Below are 21,280 nucleotides of genomic sequence, written 5' to 3' on the forward strand. Positions count from 1 at the left end.
TGGCTCCGTGGTCGGACCCAGAGGGTAGTAATCGATGGAAGTCACTCATCGTGGTGTCCTGTGACCAGTGGGGTCCCCCAAGGCTCTGTCCTTGGACCCATACTGTTCAACATCTTCATTAATGATGTGGACACTGGAGTCAGAAGCGGACTGGCCAAGTTCGCCGATGACACCAAACTTTGGGGCAAAGCATCCACACCAGAAGACAGGCGAGTGATCCAGGCTGACCTGGACAGGCTCAGCAAGTGGGCGGACGAGAATCTGATGGGGTTCGACGCCGATAAATGCAAGGTTCTCCACCTTGGGGGGGAAAAAAAACCCGCAGCATCCTTATAGGCTCGGCAGTGCTATGTTGGCTAGCACTATGGAAGAAAGAGACTTGGGGGTCATCATTGACCACAAGATGAACATGAGCCTGCAGTGCGATGCTGCGGCTAGTAAAGCGACCAAAACGCTGGCTTGCATCCATAGATGCTTCTCAAGCAAATCTCGGGACGTCATTCTCCCCCTGTACTCGGCCTTAGTGAGGCCACAGCTGGAGTACTGCTTCCAGTTTTGGGCTCCACAATTCAAAAAGGATGTGGAGAAGCTTGAGAGAGTCCAGAGAAGAGCCACACGCATGATCAGAGGTCAGGGAAGCATACCCTACGATGACAGGCTGAGAGCCCTGGGGCTCTTTAGCCTGGAAAAGCGCAGGCTCAGGGGTGATCTGATGGCCACCTATAAGTTTATCGGGGTGACCACCAGTATCTGGGGGAACGTTTGTTCACCAGAGCGCCCCAAGGGATGACGACTAGATCGAACAGTCATAAACTACGACAAGACCATTTCAGGCTGGACATAAGGAAGAATTTCTTTACTGTCCGAGCCCCCAAGGTCTGGAACAGCCTGCCACCAGAGGTGGTTCAAGCGCCTACATTGAACACCTTCAAGTGCAAACTGGATGCTTATCTTGCTGGGATCCTATGACCCCAGCTGACTTCCTGCCCTTTGGGCAGGGGGCTGGACTCGATCTTCCGAGGTCCCTTCCAGCCCTAATGTCTATGAAATCTATGAAATTTCAAAAAAAATCAGGCCCTGGTATCTCAAAAGGGGTACACTGAAAGCGAGCAATATACAATTAGTGGAAACTTCCAAAATGTTTGGTTTAAATGATTTGAGGATCTCTTTCGTTATTAAAGTTAAAGGAAGCTTTGCCCTTCACTTTAATGGGAGAATGAGCACAACCTCACTCTGCAGAAGTAAGGTTATAATGCCATCTTCTAGGGTGAGCCTTAATGGTCTTTAGCATAAGTATATTCTCTTCCTGAAATTCTGCTTCGTTCCCTATCAAGATTTCAACTTCTCCAACCAATGCAGCAAAACTCCTATACTGTCATTTGCTAACCAAACCAAATTCCTTCCCTGAGTACCATCATCCATCCCATGCACTGATAAATTCTATAGAAAAAAACAAAACAAAACATACGATTATATAATCCAAGGGTTTATCATAGGCTTACTGTGCACAAGATGTGAGGCAAATTAATTAAATTTGAAGCTCATGTCATGGGGTATAATCTTAACCTCAGGGTAGTCACAGTCAAAGCTTTTATAGACTTCAGTATTCAGTGTTATATTGAGAATTGCATTTTAATATATTGAACTGGAATGTAAATTTCAAGACCACTCAAGTAGAAATGGGTGGAAAAGCAGGACTCTAAGCCACATCTGGGTTGTACTGAGGATTGATCTGATGCTCAAATGCTCTAATGGCGTTAAAGGACAACACTCCGCTACCATTTTAAGAGATTTACATTTGATGTTCTGGTCCCATTTTTTCTCCCAAGTCCATGGTAAAACCTCAGAACACTCTGGAGACAAAGCTCTCTCTATTCCCCTAATGATGAAGTGCCTTGTATTAAACAAGTGTGAATTCTACAGACAATTAATGAGAAACAGTTCTTTGATTTAGAGTAGACTTTAATGTTACCTTTTTTGACCATAAGAAAATGGCTGTGACTTGGGCATCAGAGAAGATTTATCTATCTAAACTCTCTCGCTCTCTCGCTCCTTCTCACACACACACTCTGGGCTCCAAAATAAACTACTCAAATGCAGAGGTGGTATTGCAGGGGAATCCTAACTATGCTCTTGGCTCCCATCCTAAAATTTATAATTACTTCTCTTAGGACCCTACTCATACCTCACTTGGGCAAAACTCCTGTCTATGCATCAGCTAGATTTAATATGTACAGATCTCACACAGTATTAAAATGATAGATGACAGATGTACAAGCAACAGCAAAATCTCCCATGAACTGTCCAAACAGTTTTGAAATCTGAACTCTGATACTATAACACAGAGCAATAAATACACTATGATGATGGTGCTATTTTCCCTAAAATACACACATGATTTTGATTGATTAAATTAGAAACACTAGAGAATTTCTTTTCCAAACCATAAAAGCCTATCCTAGTCTAAACATGTATGCCAAAATAAACTTCACACTTTCCTTAAAATTAAAAAGTAGGATCAGATGAATAAGAATCCCCAGTCCCCTTCCACCTCTTATACAGAGCCATTTAGTTCTAGGAAACAAAAAATTATTCTCTCCTGGAACTAAAACAGAAGGCAGACCCATCATTCAGTAGCCAACATATGATTCAGCTTAGCTTGCATGAAGAAGTTAAAAAGTCCAAAAGCTACCAAAAAAGGGCTCTTGAATTAGAGGGCTGCCTTTTTAACCCTCCGGAAATGCCTGCTGAGAGCTTTCTGAGAGCCATGCCTGCTGCAAGAGGAGTAACTCTGAGATAAGAGAGTGGTGGTGATTTTCACGTGACAGCCAGCAAGCATTCACTCTCTCTATCCAGGAACATCTTTCATTCAACTAAAGGTAGGACACAAATGAATTAATGTAAACAGACATTAAAAAGATTTGAAATGCCATGACTAACATAGATAGCACTTACAAAAATAGCAATTGCAATTTTCCAAAGAAGACATTAATGTAAAAAAAGCACAGCACCGATTAAGGAAAAAATATTCAATCTTTATTACATAAAAAGAAGCCTTTTAAAATATGGTGATTGATTTAGGCTCATATTTCATGATCCGTTAAAGCAAGCCCTGAATAAGCAGTAATAAACATTACTGAGAATAGGAAAAAGACATTCCATTCAAGACTCGGAATACGATACAAAATGTAAAAATACCACTAAGTATTCCACTTGTGCAAATTCAACATTTGAATAACAAAATGATTTAGTTGAGCCTTCCTATGCCTTTAACATTCTTCCATGTAATGTGCACACTCAAGAAAATATTTCTGTTGTAATCTACTTGTGCTTCCAGTAAGATACATTTTAAATTGTTCAAAGGTTATGCCCTAATTATTAAACAAACTGAAAACAGTGCCACTTTCCATTAAGAGTAAGCACACACTGGATTTTTAATAGCCTAATAATTTTGTATCACTAACACTGGATATTTCCTGTAAATTCAAAAGCAACAGGTTTAAAGTAGCCCTCTCAACAAATCTTATATCATAACATTTCTTTTCACAATTCTCTTAAAGAAAAGAAAAGAAAGGAAAAGAAAAGAAAGAAAAATAAAAGAACCTGCTATATTGAAAGTACTAAAGGATTTAATTGAAAACATATTCTTCATTTTCCTTTAATGATTTCAACAGGTTTTCAAATAATTTTATTTTAAATACTTTGCCAATGCTAATATTCCAAGAGGTGAGTAAGTGTCTTATGATAGCCTTTTAGAAAAATCTGCACCAGTTAAGACATTCAAATTATGGTACAGTCAAAGCTGCTTTACAAACTCTCTTTACAGTAGATTATATCTTTAAAAATGCTTTGAACTGACACTTGGTATTCAAGCTTCCTCCTCTTTCAAAATTTCTTCTAAATCATGTTGGCTGTTTTTTGTTAGAACATGGCCAAGAAAGGGGAGGGGGAAAGGCAGGAGGACTTTTTCTGATTTCAAGTATTTTTCTTGTCATAGTCTACTGAAAAACAGCAACTTAAAAAACAAATTTCAAATGCACTTAATTCTTACTTTGGACTGAAACCTGTTCAATAATTGATTTTGGGTTCTCTCTTTTATCACTTAAAAATCTGTTGAGTTTTAAGGTTTGAAAACTGGCTAATGAACAGATAAAATCAAGTTGCAATGCAGATTCCAGATCACCTTCCCAATGACGCTGTTACAGCTGCACACTACGGAGCAAAATAAGAAAGAGTAACTTTTCTGAAGAAATCACCACAACAAATGCAAATATAATTTTAGGGTGCATCTGTACGAGATGCTTACTGTGGAAATACTTAACTTAATTAGCTCCAAAGTAAAGCAGCACTGTCTACATGTGTACCCCTATTAGGCCGGAGTAAACTAATTCTGCATAGAACAATAATGTCAGATACAAGTACCATCCTATGGCAGAGTTCTTTACTCTGTTGCATGAGGATGCTACTACATGAGGGGCTGCCTGCCAGCTAGCCTTGCACTATATCACCCTTGTGCCCCAGCCAGCCCCTTTGCAGTATGCTGAGCTGGGGCTGACAGGCTGACCCCCTGGACTCCCTGCCAGCCAGGGCTGTGCCACCCCAGCTCAACGTGCTGCAGTCCAAGATACACATGTAAACATTGAGCCTGGGAGCAATAAACTCCAACTCAAACTGTTAATTTCATGTGTAGATGCACAGCTCAGCGTATTACTGCCAGAGGCACTGAATTTTGTACTGTAAGCAAACACTGGCAACGTAAACAGTACATAAAGGTCAGGTTGAATTTACATTAAATTAGTCAGTCTATAAGTGCCCTTATGCTTAATATCAAATGACACAATAAATAGAACCCTGCAGGTTAGAATACGCAATTCTTTTTCTTGTAGATCAAGCTGGAGCAATGCATGCTGGGACATCACTGTCCAAAGTGCTCATTAGATTATTTATTTTAGGAACCGAGAGACTCATTTTAAGTGGCCTCATTGCCACCCATGTTCTTCATTTCTAAAATAACTACCAGTATTTATTGTGACAACTTTGAAGAACTTTTGATATTGACAATCATACTTCGCTATCTCACAGACTGGAATGAAACACTCTAAAAGCTCTTGTGTACTCAGCTGCAATTTTGCTGTATTATGAAAAAAAAGTTATTTTGAGCCACATCTATATCAGTCCTTGTTTCAAGACTTTCAAATGTTTCTGGGCTTAGTACAAATGACAGACATGCCCCCAAATGTACTGAAATGGAGATGGCTGGAAACAAAACAAGAAATTAACTAACAACCATTTGAAGAGCATTTATACACGAGCAAAGAAAAGATAAAAACATTGGCTATTTCAGTTACACATCTCAATTGCATCTTGTCTCAATCCACTGACTTTGAGTTTAACAGAATAGGGCTTTATGAAGGGGCTAAATGCAGGCTGGCACAAGAGCCATGCTTTGTTTTCCTTTTTTCTCACTGTTAGAAAGTAGGCTTTTTAAGTGGTTCAACATTTCTTTATTCAAATCACTTATTGCCTTCACAAACTGAGTAACAGTAACTGCATTATGTAAACTCATTGTCATCACACTTTCCAAACTTCAGCTAGCCTAATGTGTTAGAGGCAGTGTTGTGCTATTACAAGGTGAATCTTCGACCCAGTTCAGCAAGATATTAAATCATATAGAAAAGAGGTACCATACAGAAAACCATATAAAAGAGATGGATTAGGTATTCCAGAGGTGCTTACAAACCATGATGATGGGCACAATATGATAGGATGGAGACAACCACCAAAGAATGTTAAATTTAGACACATGGTGAAGGGATCAACTGTTTAAGACCTATTGACTTCTGATGTTTTTAAACATAACATAAAAACACATTCACATACACTGACTACTCTTCCAAGAGCATTTTTCTATCACAGTATAGCTTCATCAATTTGTCCAGCTCCATCTTGAAGCAATTCAGGATCTTTGCTTCCATATTAAAAGGGCCAAGCTGCAGGCTTTGACGTTTGTAATAAACTAACATTGTAATCCTTAAAAGACAATTTTTACTTATGCAGGAAGCTAAGCCAGCTTGTCACAAAGACCAGAATTGCTACTTTCTTTTGAACAGGATGTGCCAGCAGTTTCTCTCTGAAACAGTTAATAATGTGGTTTAGCGTGATTGGTCATGCAAGTTAATGATTCTGCTTCCACTGTCAGCTATGACACATTTGTTAAAGTAGTGGTCCAAATTCCTTTGTGGTGCAAGTCCATGCATGTGGAATGGACTTGGCAGATGGTACAGATATGTGAATCACACATCAGACCCCATTGTGCCTTTATCTGCATGTGTAGACGGGACTTTAGAGTCTTTCAGAGATCTATTGTTCACTGTAAGATCTCCAGTCATTCATCAGTGAAGTTATACTTTTGTGAAGTTTTTTGTTGTCAAAAATGTAATTTTTAATCAGTCTTATATTGTCTGTTTGACTCGTTATCCTAGCACAGTTGCTCATCTTTTCTGTATTTTCTTTGTTGTGAAATTCAAACAGAGGTTCCCTTATTTCCATAATTCATTTATATGACAATGGCAAAACTAACTAGATAGCAGTTTGGTTTTTGTTTTATAATTCACTTTCAATTATCTTTTAAGTTAGCAAATGTGCTTTTTCCCCTAGAGCAACCTATTCAAACCACTTTAATATTCTTCCTAGTGGATTAGGATAGGGATTAGCAGTATAAAGTTTATGGTACCATTTTATTTAGATCCCACTGTTGGGGGCTAAGAGGAGGACTTCTGCAGTGTTCTGGTGGCAGATGCTTTGCTCACATAGCAGCCAGGTGGCAGAGAGATGGCAGTAGCAGCAGCAAATGGGTCAAGAGCACCTTCCCACTTCAGACACGAGTTAGGTTGTTTCAGTCCACTGCTTGTAAAACATCACAGAGACTGCTGGATTAGAAGTAACTATTATATATAATATATCTTGATTTTAGTGAGTCTATAAATCAAGCCCCATACGATAAATTCATTAGCAAAATTAGGGGAATAGATGAAGTTTAGATGAAGTTACTATAAGGCAGCTGCACAACTAGTTGAAAACCTGTGTTTGAGGTCTAATTTTCAATAGTTTGAAGTTAAACTGGAATTACATATTAAGACATGTCCTCCAGGAGTCTATCTTGTAATATTATCATTAATGAACTAAATAATGAAATAGGAAACATGTTTTCTAAGTCTCTAGAGAACACCAATCTGAAAGAGATTGCAAACACTTTTGAAGACAGGATCAGAATTCAAATAATGAAATTAAATGGAAACAAATGCAAATATGGTCAGGAAGGTAATTTTCAAATGCAAAAATAAAAATGGTGCACAACTGTATAGGCAGCAGTTCTGCAGAAAAGGATCAGGGTGTCCTAGAGGAAAACATGCTGAATAAGAATGAAAAATGTTATGCTGTTTAACTATAAAAGTCAAATGTCATTAACAAGTGTTGAATAGAAGACAGAGGAAAGAATTACTTTTCCCTACTCAGCACAGAAGAACCCTCAGCTAGAGTACCATTATCCAATTTTGAGCAAGACACTATAAGAAAGAAGATATAAGCAAACTGGAGAGCATCCAGAGGAGCACAAGGAAGAGAAAATATGATAAGCATGGAAAGATTGAAAGAATAAGTGTAAAAAAAAGAAAATTAAGGCAGGACATGATAAAAGTTTTCCAATGTGCAAAAGATTGTTTAAAAGGGAATGGCTATTACATGTTTTCCTTGTCCCTTGCTTGGATGCTTATCTTACTGGGGTGATCTGACCTCAGCTGACTTCCTGCCCCTTGGGCAGGGGGCTGGACCCAATGATCTCACGAGGTCCCTTCCAGCCCTAATATCTGTGAAATCTATTAAATCTATGAGAGTAGGGCAAGCAGTAATCAGATTAAAGTAAGGGGGATTTTGGTTAGCCATTAGGGAAAAATATTATATTAGGATAGCTAAGCACTGGAAGGGGCCGTGTAGTGCATATATAGAATCACATCACTGGAAGTTTGTAATAATATGTTACAAAAACATGAGAGGAATGGTCCTGACTCTGCCTCACAGAAGGCTGAATGGACTGGGTGAACCCCTGAAGTTTCTTCCGACCCTAACATTTCAATGATTCAGTGGCCACACCAGAAAAAATTTGCAACCACTTTCATTTTCCACAGTGGTGATAAAATTGATCCTTTAGAAGCAGAGGTTCTTGTATGGTTTACAAGAAGAATGGTTTATAAGAAGAAAAGGAATCATTTCAGTTGTCAGTGGCTTCCAGACTTTACTAATAAAAATACAGTTTGATACCACTTGAAAAAGTTAACTGTAAGGAGCTATAGTCTCAAAATTGACTTTTCAATCTTGTGTCAAATAATGTGTCCAACTGACCAGAATAGCTGGAAAAATCTCCAAACCCTAAGAAAGAGACAGCCACATAAATATCTTATATCTGTATGTACTATTGCTGCATCAGCCCTTGTAATTCATTTTGTTACTCGAATGGGAAAAGGTGTATTTGATCTAAAATTGGAAGTGCCAAAAATATTCAATTACATTTCTTCTAAGTTTTGCATCAGTGGTGATGTGGAAAACGTTCAAAGTGTTTCCAAAAATGGGACAAAAATTCAGCAATCATTTCCAGCAATCACTCCAATATAAGTACGTATCACTATGACATCCACACTGATAAATTAGTCAGTGACACTTAGAAGCTCATTTAATTTTATATATTTACTCCTTTATGAAATAGGAGAAAATACCTTTAGTAATAACAAGATATCTATTATAAATACAATTATCAGGTTCATCAGCAGAGTAATATATGACACAAATAGGAATGAAGTAATGATTACTTTTGATTTCATCAGTCTGGCAGTACACCAACCTGTATACATAGGTCACGTAATCATATGTCAAACAATTCTGTGGACTAGATCAGGTAACAATTTGCTAGAGGGAGTAGATTTATCATTCCCGTTGATCAGATCAGAATGGATTTATTAAAAAGAAAATGAGGAAGGCAAATTCTGAACAAAAATATAATTTGTTGGGATTAAGACATTTTTGAATATCAAAGAGAAAAAGAAGAAATATTATCCAGAACATGATAAAATTTAAATTTTCCTCAATGTTTATACTTTTGTATCACCAAAGACATAATTCAAAGTGGAAAATATGGAACCTGAAAACAAGCATTCCTCCTGGATTTGAAAAAAAAAATATCAAGAAAGCAAAAGCAAACAAGAAAAACTATAATCAATGACTAATAAAGAAGCAAATATAACAGCCTTGGGGAAACTTTTCTACCCTATAAGTGGTAGCAGAAGATGAGCCTGCAGGCTGCACTAAGATAAATTATATAATAAAGTCAAGTGTCTAATTTGTTTAGTATTTAGACTAGTAACAAGCTCCATGTAGTGTAAGTATTCTTTTGGCCTTCTTCAAGAATGAATACACAGAACCCTTCAATGTTGGTGATTTGTATTCCCCAGGAAAGTTATTGTTTACAAGTCATTTTCAATAATACAGCATGTGCCAAGTGCCAACTTTAAAGTGGGTAGTTCCAGTCTGAAAGAAACCAAAAATATTTTATTTTAGCCTGTCCTAACGGGATCCTTAATGTTTTTGACACAGTGGTACAGTATTCAATAGACTTAATATAACTACCTGCTACACACAAAATAAGTTTAGCACTTGACTGCTTTGGTCACAAAGATTTAATTCTTATTAAGCGGCACCTCTGCACAATTTGAAACAAAACAAGCTTTGTATGGAGGATAGAGTTGCACGTCACAAGGCAAGTTCTTGTCTGAAAATTATTCAATTTGTACTTTTCCCCTCTATTTACAATGATGTCAAGTTAAACAGATTTCACATATTATATAAAGCTTGTACAACAATGCAGTAATATTTAGCAATATTAATAATATGTACACCAAGGCATCTGTGGGTCCAAGTTTAAAAAGAAATAAAAGTGGGGCTTGAAGACTTGTTTTTATTTAATCCATGATGTTAAAGGACTACTAAGAGAAGACCGTATCCTCTCATCGTGCAGTGTGGTACCACAGATTAAACCTTAATCCTTGAAATGCACCTGAAGGAAGATCAGATGGAGATCAGAATGAAGCAGTGCTAGCTGTGCATCCTTACCCCTCAGCTGTATGGCAGGATGGCATAGTATAATTTCAAAGTATGATGTACTGAAGATGGCAGTATATGTGCTACTTAGCTGAAAACCTAGCAATACATGCTAACTGGAAGAACGTGTTCCTTGGAATTCAGGTGCATGTCTAGAGTGCTAGCATGCTCCTTGTTAATCAGAATCTAGACAAACTGCTACACTACTGTAGAACTGAAGGAAAAGTTGTTCCGTCCATGTAATGACTGACAAGGTTAATTAATATTTTCTATTCTAATCTAAGAGTCAATAATTGGAATGTGATTCCCCAAACTTCATCATTACATATTAGATATGTCCTGTTGTACTAGGGCTCTTAAAATCTGCTTAAGAAAGCTCAGTTACAAATATTCTTCCTTTCAAGCTGAAATTGCTTAGCATTCCCTTTTTTCCCCCTGGAAGAAAAGTTAACATCATCCTTACTTTCCAATTACAAAAGGAAAAATGTTTTGAGACGATAAGCAGTTTCTCTATCAGCATGCAGACTTTTCATACTTCTACTGGTGATGAGGAAAAGTATTTTCTAGAGCTACTTGAGTAGCTACTGATTGAATTTTGCTCATTTGCTACTTGCCTTAAACGTTCTCTCCATTTTATGTTGGAAAAAGTATTTAATGAAAGTAATACAAGTCACAGGGAGGCTAAACTCATATGTTAAGCCAAAAAGGGACAAAGTTAACAAGCACACAAGACTACTGCCAATTCCAAACGTTCAAAAATTGGGTGAACAGTCAAAACTCATGAGTTTAAATTAACAAATGATAATTGTTTTTCTCCCTGACTACCAATCATAGTCTTCCACAAGGTTCCTTTGTACCCTTGTAAGTCTATCTTCAGTACCTCACATTGCTTTTCTTTTTTGCCTTTACAGAAAGGAATGGAAGAATACATATGTTCTCTTCTATGCTCAAGCTTCTATAAATTCCTGTATAGTTGCTTTCATATAAATGGGAACTTAGCTCTAGCTGTAAGCTAGACAACGCCAAATCAAAAGAGGATTGCCTCTTTGCTGCTCCAAAGCTTCTTTCCAATTGTAATAAACAACCAAACTTCATAGTGAAAAAAAATCATTAGTATATTTTTTCAGTGTTAATAAACTAAGATATTTTTGATAATATGCAGAAGTGGTGCACATACTCTGTTTTTAAGATTTCTAGGTCTCAAATGGCAAAGACTAACAGTAGTGAAATATGTCCCAAATTTAACAAAGAGAAGGTCAAATACTTTGAAAGGAGCCTTGTGATTTAGGGCGTCTCCAGTTTTCAGTGACCAAACTAAGGCATTTTTACATAATTGCCATGCAGCATTTTAAATTATAGGAGCACTTTTTCCCATTCCAATGGGACTACTAAGAGAACAAAATACTACTCAGCATCCATAAAGGTGTAAGACCCTGTATAAGCAGGGCCATACTCTAGAATCTCCATTTTCACATGCAAACTTTATAATAGTTGTGCTATTTTTCTTACTCAAGCACATGCAAAAATGTGCATATAAAACTATAGGTCAGCATTATACAGCAGAAGGTAACTTTAATGTTTATATCACTGGTATCACCTCCCTGCCCTGCTAGCAACACTTCTACCAATGCAGCCCAGTATGCCATTAGCCTCTTGGCAACAAGGGCACATTGCTGACTCATATTCAGCTTATTGTCCACTGTTACCCACAGGTCCTTTTTTGCACAGCTGCTGCTCAGCCAGTCAGTCCTCAGACTGGAACAGTACATGGGACGGTTCTGTGCAGGACTTTTCACTTGTCCTTGTTGAACCTCATGAGATTCCTTTTGGACCAATCCTTTAATTTGTCTAAGTCACTTTGAATCCTAGCCCAGCCCTCCAGCATATCTAATACTCCCCCCAGCTTGGTGTAATCTGCAAACTTGCTGAGGGTGCACTCTATGCCATCTTCCAGGTTGTTGATGAAGACTTTGAATAATACTGGCCCAAGGACCGACCACTGGGGCACTCCACTTGATACCAGCTGCCAATTAAACATCAAGCCATTGATTACTATTCTCTGAGCCCAATGCTTCAACCAGTTTTCTATCCATTTTACAGTCCACTGATCCATTCTGTACTTCCTTAGCTTGCCCGCAAGAATGTTGTGGGGGACCATATCAAAAGCCTTCCTAAAATCAAGGTATACTTATTCTTAGCAGTCATATGAATAATCACCACTTTCCCTATAGTATGAAAAAAGTACTATGAATCATATATCTTCCTGAAACTATTAAGATCAAAGATCATCTTAAATAGAAGAAAGATTTTAAGTATTCCTTTACTATAGACTATATTTCTTTTAATATAATAAAAACTAATTGCACAAGAGACATTATTATAAAGTTGGTTCGATAATTAATACCAGTTGGTCCAATAGAAGATATCACCCATAACAATTCTTGCCTCTCACACTGAAGAATTAAGCTATATAACTGATAACAGTTATGTATGTCATTAAACACAAATGCTTAGTCCCAGTAAAGTCAACTAGGCACATCAGTACACCCATGAAGCACATATATAAGTATTTGCAGGTAAATGAACAAATACAAATTGTCAGTAGCCTTCCAATAGCAGGACTGTAGTATCTTCAGCAGATTCAAGTACTTTTTCTATAGAATCATAGATAACAGTACCAAAACGTAATATATCTAATTTAAAATAAGCAGTACCATGTGTTTCCTTTCCTACCTATTTTAAAACATTTAAATAGGCATTTTCAGGCAGCTTGGACAGCCATCATACAATGTCCTTTTAAAGCTCCTGCAGCCAAAGTAAACACTTGATGCTTCATATGCAAAGGTCAGTTGGAAAGGGAATTTACAAGTTTACCAAATATAACTAAGTTAGAATGGCTATATTAGGGATGGGAACATATTTATATATTTATTATTATTATTCCTAGATTGAAGGTTAGGCTTAACGCCCCCCCCCCCCAAAACAACAACAACCACAACCAGAAATGCTTGGTTTTAGCAGGAACAAGTAAGGTAATATTCAATTTATATTCAATGTATTCAATTTGATTGACAGTAATTGTACTGAGCCCCACACTTCCTGAGCTTACATAATGACTTTTGGAAGTTAAAGGGTTTCCATGATAATAGGCACTGTTAAACATTTGCCACATGAAGGAAATTCTTAGTGAAGGATTCAGTTCCCCTGCTAATTTTTAATTTGACAGCCTCTGGTATTTGGGTAAAAAACTGCTACTATAGGTTAAAATATATATTTTTTCTATTCTTATAATAAAATGTGGTGCAACTATCCTTGCTACAAATTTATTTTTGAAACTCAGCAGCCACAGCGCCCTGTAGTGTCATTTCCTAGTTCTAGTGTATTTTGTGGGGCAAATGTCAAAGGGGAAGATTTAACGTCTTGAGGCAGCTGACCAGGATACAGAAAATGCCCTGAGGAGCCTTACAGCTGAGATGCTGCAATGTCCAGGGAACAAGAACTTAAGTAATCCACTGGAGACTACAGTTGCAAAGAATGCAATGACATTTCTGAAAAGCTTTAAAAGTGCACGGGGAAAATTACTATACCCTACCAGTCACAAATAGCCCTTTTGTTTGCATGCATCTTGGCAACTCACAGCAAAGGTTTGATTTCCATGTTTGAAAACCTTTGCTGGACTGCTTTCAGAAGAATTTTCCAGTTGCAGGTTCAGTCAAAAGTATGTGAATAGAAACCCTGTGTGACACTCAACGTTGGTCAAGTTCTCAACCTAACAGTATCCCATTAGTGACTCATTTTTCTTACCACAGTTTAATTTTGCGCCATAGACTTTACTATTTAAGTTCACTTACAGGGTAGAAAGATACTCTTTCACCTTTTTTAACTTCATTATTCTAATAGGAAACCTTTGATTAAGGCAGGACTTTGTCAATAAGGGCATATTCCAGATTCAGTAGACACTACTCTCAGAAGTAAAGGTTAGTCTAGACATCCCATGCAGTGGAACGTGCAGGGTCTGTCATTTTATTTCCTGTCAACTGAAAGGTACATGATGTATATCTGTAAACACACTGAAATCGTTTTGAAACAATGTTTAACTTTGTTTTGTGTTTTTTTGTGTTTTTTGGAAAATATTTGCACGGGGGGGCAAAACTAGAGGTTAAATGTATCAGGTTATTTTTAAAATACATACTAATTAATATTTTTCAAAAGTTCATTACAATATTTAGGACTAAAGATGTTTCTCTGTTTTTAAACTCTGAACCAATATGTATTCAAAACAAGATGTCCTGCCAGGGAAGATATATTTTGAGAACAGTTTGAGCTTCTTGTGCTGCTGTGGTTATCCATCAGAGATCATTTGGTTGCCATATAAAGAAAAAAAGGAAGAAAATATTTGAAAAAGCAAAAATTTTTAAGAGTCTGACATTCAAGTCTTATGAATAACACAGAAAGAATGTCCCTCTTTCCTTAAGAAAAGAGAATTACAGCTTGTTTTGCCTTTTCAGATAAAGGATTTTAAGTTAGGGGTATCAACGCAACAGCCTGTAGGCTGGATAGGGTCCTCAAAGCCCTATCATCCAGGCTCCAGTGCTGCCCATGGGTCTGGGAGTTGACCAACAGGCAGCAGGCAAGACATGCCAAATGGCTCCACACACCAATTCCAAGTCATGTCTCAGAGCACTGAAGCAACCGCTGCATGCAGCACAGATCCAAAGCATGAGCATGCCATTCTACTGCTCTGGGGCTGCACTGTACACAGAGGCTGTTCCGAGACTCAAAGACTGTGCCGCAAACAGGGGAGCCCTGATGCATCCCTAGATCCAGGACATCCCCTTGGTGAGAGGCAGGCCCCCTTGGCCAATCAGTGCTATGGGGTAGAGCTACCACCTCAGCCAATCAGCAGCAAGGGGTAAGGCCACCAGGCTCCTTGGCTAATCAGCAGCAAGGGGTGAGGCCACCGCAAAAAGGCCACCTCCCTCCCTCTCTGGCTGGGAACCCTGCCTCTCCTGGTTGTGCACTGCCCTACCTCTAGGCACAGCCAACAGAATCACGAGGACAAGTGACTGAGCTGTATTTCCACCAATGAGCTGAAAAACAGAACTCTTTGCAGTCCGGTCCTTATTGAGAAATGGACAGGGGACAAAGGGTTTAAAGCAGAATGGTCCAGTATAAAACAGGACCAATGGCCACCCAGCTTCCCATGGCACCAACTCCACACATGGGCAGAATCCAGAATGCAGAGCCAGTCCACGAGTACAATCTGGCCTATGGACGAGCCCTCTACCGATAATCTCTTCCTATTTTAAGTAAAACACAGTGTTTTCAGATATACCTTTCTTTTAGTGTATGTTAAAATATTTCAGAGGTGAGATGAGTTTTTAGGTCAGCTGTGGGAATTTACTGAGGTCAACAAATGAAGATGATTTGGTATATAATCTTTAGTGATTCTGTTCTCTCCTAAATTCTCCTAAATTAATATATAAATTCATTCTGAATCACATTTTGCAACAGCACCCCAGAATTTGTAGCCTCATATATATAACCTAAATGGGTTGTGGGATTATTTTTCTTCTTTTAGATGCTAATGGCTATGAAATATCATATATTATTATATCTATATATCATAGAGATATATCTAGATAAATGCATATGTTTAATAGTCACATATATGCGGTGTCTAAAAGATAGGATGTGTATATTAGGCTATACACACAAAAGTGGAGAGCATAGCATAAATACTGTTCAGTTGGAAAAGAACAGCTTAAAAAGTAACCCTAATAATAAAACATGTCTTAAGAGAGGGATATATAAGCAGCTGATATAAAAAAAAAAAAAAATCAATAAAAATATTATCAACCTAAAATATAATGTTTCTACTTTTGCTATATCCTTTACAAGGGCATATTATAATATAGATTAAAAGGAAATTTAAATCTCCTTTAATGACTGAACTGAAGTGGAAGCAAATTCAGCCTATTGCTGACCACTCTTGAAAGTGCCACCTATAATATTTACAGTCAGTACCAAATGTGTATCAAGTGAACCTATATATTTCCTACTGGATACTGCTGTGGCTGTCCATAATCACTCATAAGTATCACCATTGAAAACTTCTGTAAGATTACAAAATATTCATATAAATGGGCAAGAACTGAGTTTCAAAATTCAGTGACTTATGTTTCAGTCTCCAGGTCTTTCTACTGTTTTAAATAGTTGCTGGTAGCATTTTTTCTTTGCATACTTGCAGAATGAAATATTTTATGAGATTCGAAAACTGATGAACAAAAGTAAGTTTCAGATTCTTAAGTAGGTACTCCTAACTAGATTTTGTTTAAAAAGTACATTTTGAGTTGCAGCATCTTCTTAAATTACTTTTTTTTTTTAACAAAAAAACAAACAAACAAAAAGTATCATAACACACATACATGTACACAATTCCTTCCCCTCCCTCTTTTTTCCTAATGCCAATTCACATTTAGAAGGGTCATTTGGGCAGACCCAAGAACAACAGGAAATGTGTTCAGAACCATTTTCTTTTCTCTCCACGCACAGTCCTTCTGTCTGACTATCCATTTTCAGTTTCATTATCAGCTTTGCATCTGCTTTCACTTAGTAGCCTCCATCTAGAGCACATGTACAAATCAGGGAAAGTGATTACTCATAGTACTAAATCAAATCTACAAAGTTAACGATTAAATTAAGATGTGAAACTGCAGTCATGATTATAATTAGATGTAACAATCACCAGTATAAAAAGTTATTCATAAAAATTGATTTTGACATTGATGGTGGACTTAAGTATCCAATTAAAGGTGCACTTTAAATGCTAACCTAAACATGGTATTAACAAATGACAAAACAGTTTGTAGATTTTAGCACACAAAGACAGATCCAGTAATATGTTGAATAATTTCCACTCATATGTTAAGCCTGTTGACAATGAATACCTAAATCTGCAAGAACAAACTTGCTAGATATAAACCAGAAATAAAGAAAAAACATTATCGAAAATAACAAATAATGTATGGGTAATATTTCCATTTCAGATATTTCCTTTCAGGCCATTCAAAAAAGGTTGTCAAGCCGAATATTTTTAGGGAATTATTGTCATTATTTTTTTGCCTTTTTCACTTGATCCCTCAAAACAACAACAACTTTTGAAAATTAAACATATTTGTTGAATGGTTAGCATATACAGAGTAAAGCCACATGAAAAAATGTATCATTGTTTGAAGTATGTACTGGTTACCAAGGAATCATATTGTTTTTATTCCTAGCCACAACTGTGTGTTGGTAATGCAGGAACCTGTAGGCCAAGCACATGCAGAATGGCATCCAGCTAACTGTTCAATAGACACCAGGTGAAATAATGGCTCCACTGAAGTCAATGGCAAACATCTTAACATTGATTTAACCATGATTTTTCTCTCAAATGCTTTTGCACTTGCAGCAGTCTAAAATGGCTTTCTGGGGAACAATAATCCCCAAAAAACCAACACCAAAGGATAAGGTCTGAATTCTCAACGGTATTTAAGTGACAAATTGAGTTGTGTATAAAGACCTCTGAGAAACTGGGTCTAGGTCTTTATAACACAGTATTCATCACACTGTTGACCTCTCTTATCAAAGCACCAATATGTTTTTCATTATATAAATGTTTCATTATATAAATTATCATAATATAAATGTTGATTGATAGTGAAAATATTATTTCAAAACTCTAGATCAAGTTAGCACAGATGAATTCACCTGGCAAGAAAGGGGTTATCTAAAAATAATCTTGCAATGATTATGCAGGACAGCCCTCCTAACTGTTTACCAAAGAATACTGAAACATACTAGAAATTTTGCAGGCTATATCCAAAGAAAAATCCACTGTAATAATACAGCTTCCCTACTGAAGTTTAGTAAGTTTTTTTTATTTGTAAATAGGCCAAAAGTTAATCACACATTTCAGCACCATGTTTCTTCCTCACCAGTGTGGTATAACTCTTGATAACAACTAAATGAGATGCTCACTGAATATAGTAGATATCAGTACAGGCAGCACGGAAAGTTAAAAAAGAAACTTTTGTTTTCCTTGAAATGTGTAGTTAAAGCAAATTATAGGCCAAGAGACTTGGCTCTTGAACAAGTTCTGTCACATGACCATTGAGATCTGTGTCAGATTGTATGGGAGAAAAAACAAAAATTGCCATCTGTGGGCATTTGTGCAGGACACGGTGGTTTAATTCTCCCTAAATTGAAGCAGTGTTTTTTTAAAAGCACCACTTCAATTTAGGATGAAGTAAACCCTTGTGTCATGTAGAACCCATGCCCGCTCCATCCTTACCTGCCTCTCCAGCAGTGAGGAGAGGAGAGCGAGCTGCTGGCAGGCAGAGCAGCCCCTGAGCTGCAGGGGCAGGGGTGGGCGGGGCTGGTGCTTGCCTCCGCGGCAGCGGTGGCCCCTCCCAGGTGGCACCCACCCTCCCTGGGGGCACCTCAGCCATGGTGGGAAGCACTGGGCCCCCATGCAGCTCAGGCAGGTAGGCAGGAAGGCTCCAGGTTTAAAAAAAAAAAAAAGATCGGGCTCACTGCTTTTTTTTGCCCTTTCTGTGGTGCCTGCCTTCCCAGGCTGCTGCTGGGCTGTCTGCACTGCCCCTGAGCTGCACGGAGCCCGGTGCTTCCCTCTGCAGTGGTGGGGTAGGAAAATAGAACTCCTCGGAGGTGTTTTACTTTGCAGAGCCCCAAAGTCATTTAAGGTGCATTATGTCACCGAATGTGCTACCATGGCTGAAATTAACGTGCAATACGCTGCCAATTGTGCAAACAGCAGTGCCACTGACGTGGTGCAAAAGGCATTTAACCCACTTTAAACCCACTTTAAAGTGTCATCTACAAATGTCCCATGATCTCACAATTACTCCCTTATCACTATGCAAAATTTAAATATTTGGGATGACTTCAAATGTGATAGTCATTTAGTTATGTGGATGTATGCTATCACTGGCTTAGAGGTAGTCTTGAATATACCTTTCATGGAGAGAAATTTTCAAAATCCTCTCTGCATTCTTTTCTAAATATTTCCTGATGTACTGAAACGCTTGCCATTTTATCATTACAATCTGTATATCCTTCCTTGAAGTATAAATATCTCAGCGTGTGTGCTGAAAGCAGTTTAATCAAAGTACTTGCAGACTCCACAAGAGCTGAGAATCAGAATTCTATAAATTAGCATCTCTTAAGGTCAGAACTGGGTGAGTTGTGTGTTTCAGAATGCTGGTCTCAAAGTAATGGAGGTCATTAAGGTTTTACCTCGCTATCAAATCTCCTCTACCACAGCCAAAATGTTATAAAAATGCAAACAAGGTTCTTTCCTCAGTTACTTGAGGTTCCCAGAGTATAAATGAGGTCAGATTTTGGCCCCTGTGAGATTTAAAATGATGATAATGTGCCTATGCCACCAGGCAAAGTTTTCTATCAACACAGGCCATAATGCTCCTAAGAATCAAGTGCTCTCACTTTCTATTAACTTTAGAGTAATACAGTAATACTTACTTTTACAGTATATTTTTATTTTAGTGGAAATAGAAGGTGACCAGCATTTTGCAAGATATGCTGGATCTTATTCAGCCTTCTAGTAAGCTCCATTTAAATGCAATGTAGTTTTGCCCATTTATGGATTTAGCCCAATAGCACCATCAAATCTAGTTTCTTAGCTGCACTCTAAGAGCTGAGGAGGACACTGTAAACGGAAAAAATGCCAATTTAAAATGAATGTTAAAGAAAACCTCCAGAGACAGAGATCAGAGGGTGTCCACAAGAAAGGAAAGATTAAATTTGCTTTCAGTTTTGCTACTTCTAAAATCAATTTCTTAAATTGCTTTAGTGTTTACAGCTACTAATAAATCCAGACAACTCATAGGAAGTAGTTTCATAATTCACAAATAATTGTTGTTCTCAATACATATATTATTTGTAATGAGTTAAAGCCTGTAACACAGTCACAATAATTTGCTGTTTGCAATGACATATCTGTTCAAAGAGTAAAGGGCACTGGCCAACTCCACTGAAGCTAGCTTGAAGGAAGGAAGATGGGATGCCTCCAATGGTTTCATGATACCCACAAACCATTGGTAGATCTCCTTTGTAAGCATAGTGTACAAAAAAAGGTGTTTGGGAACAAGCACACTCCATTCTGCTCCAACATCACTTCCTGCCTGACTCACCCAGCACATGATAATGCTCCCCCCTTCAATGTTTTTGTGCTAATTTACAAGGAGTAGGATGGCAGGGTATCAACTTACTGTTTCTTTGGGGCTATATTATGCTTTGAACCCAAAAAACCCCCAAGTTTCTCCTGTGCTCTCATGTTCTCTCTTGTTATCATGATAATACATACTAATTTTGGAATGAGTGATGATTGGGTAACCTTTGGGAAAAAACAAAACAAAACAAAACAAAACAAAAAACCCTACATTTCAGATTCAAAGTACTGTGTGATATGCCAGGTACTTAAGGGCATTTGTAGATGACACATTAAAGCAGGTTAAATGCCCTTTTGCACCTCTTTAATGGTGTTGCTGTTTGCACAAGTTTGCAAATTCAGCAGTGTATTGCGCGTTAATTCCAGCTGCTGTAGCAAATTTGGCAGCCTAATGCACCTTAAATGACTCTGCTATGCCCCAGAGTCATTTGCTGCACCCCAAACTAAAATCCTCTGAGGAGTCTTAGTTTGCTACCTTACACCCGCAGAGGGAATCACTGGGCTCTGTGAGGCTCAGGAGCTGTGCAGACAGCCCCAGCAGGCAGCCTGGCAGCAGCCCAGGAAGGCAGGAAGAAAAAAAAAAAAAGCAACAAGCCTGATCTTTTTTTTTCCCTTCTTTTTCATGGAGCCTGCCTGCCTTCCTGAGCTGTTCAGGGGCCTGGTGCTTTCCTCTGCAACTGCAGTGCCCCCCAGGACCACCCGAGCCAGGTGCCTGAAGATGGGTGCTGCCACGGGGGGCCACCGCTGCCACAGAGGGAAGCATCAGCATCCCCCTTCTCCCCACAGCTCAGAGACTGCTCAGTCCATTGGCAGCTCGCTCTCCCTTCACCGCTGCTGTAGAGGCAAGTAAGGACATGGGTGTACACGACACAGGGTTTTACTTTG

The 21,280-nt window shown here is 38.1% G+C and overlaps 2 protein-coding genes across 7 annotated transcripts in view; one reads left to right on the top strand and one right to left on the bottom strand.

Moving 5' to 3' along the window:
• LOC102376702 (dermatan-sulfate epimerase) overlaps window positions 1-21,280 on the bottom strand; it is a 350,602-nt gene that overhangs the window by 257,927 nt on the left and 71,395 nt on the right. The window lies entirely within an intron of this gene.
• The window catches only part of COL10A1 (collagen type X alpha 1 chain), a 62,200-nt gene continuing 43,612 nt past the window's right edge, over window positions 2,693-21,280 (top strand). Inside the window, exons 1-2 of one of the 4 annotated variants that reach the window (XM_025207050.1) lie at window positions 2,693-2,879; window positions 17,427-17,510. The gene's annotated coding sequence lies outside the window, so the exon portion shown is untranslated. Of the gene's footprint in view, window positions 2,880-13,154; window positions 13,179-17,426; window positions 17,511-21,280 lie in introns of those variants that run through there. The other 3 variants (XM_025207049.1, XM_006026158.2, XM_025207051.1) reach the window with 3 other exon arrangements.

This window comes from Alligator sinensis, unplaced genomic scaffold (genome assembly GCF_000455745.1).
Source record: "Alligator sinensis unplaced genomic scaffold, ASM45574v1 scaffold38_1, whole genome shotgun sequence".
Taxonomy (NCBI): domain Eukaryota; kingdom Metazoa; phylum Chordata; order Crocodylia; family Alligatoridae; genus Alligator; species Alligator sinensis.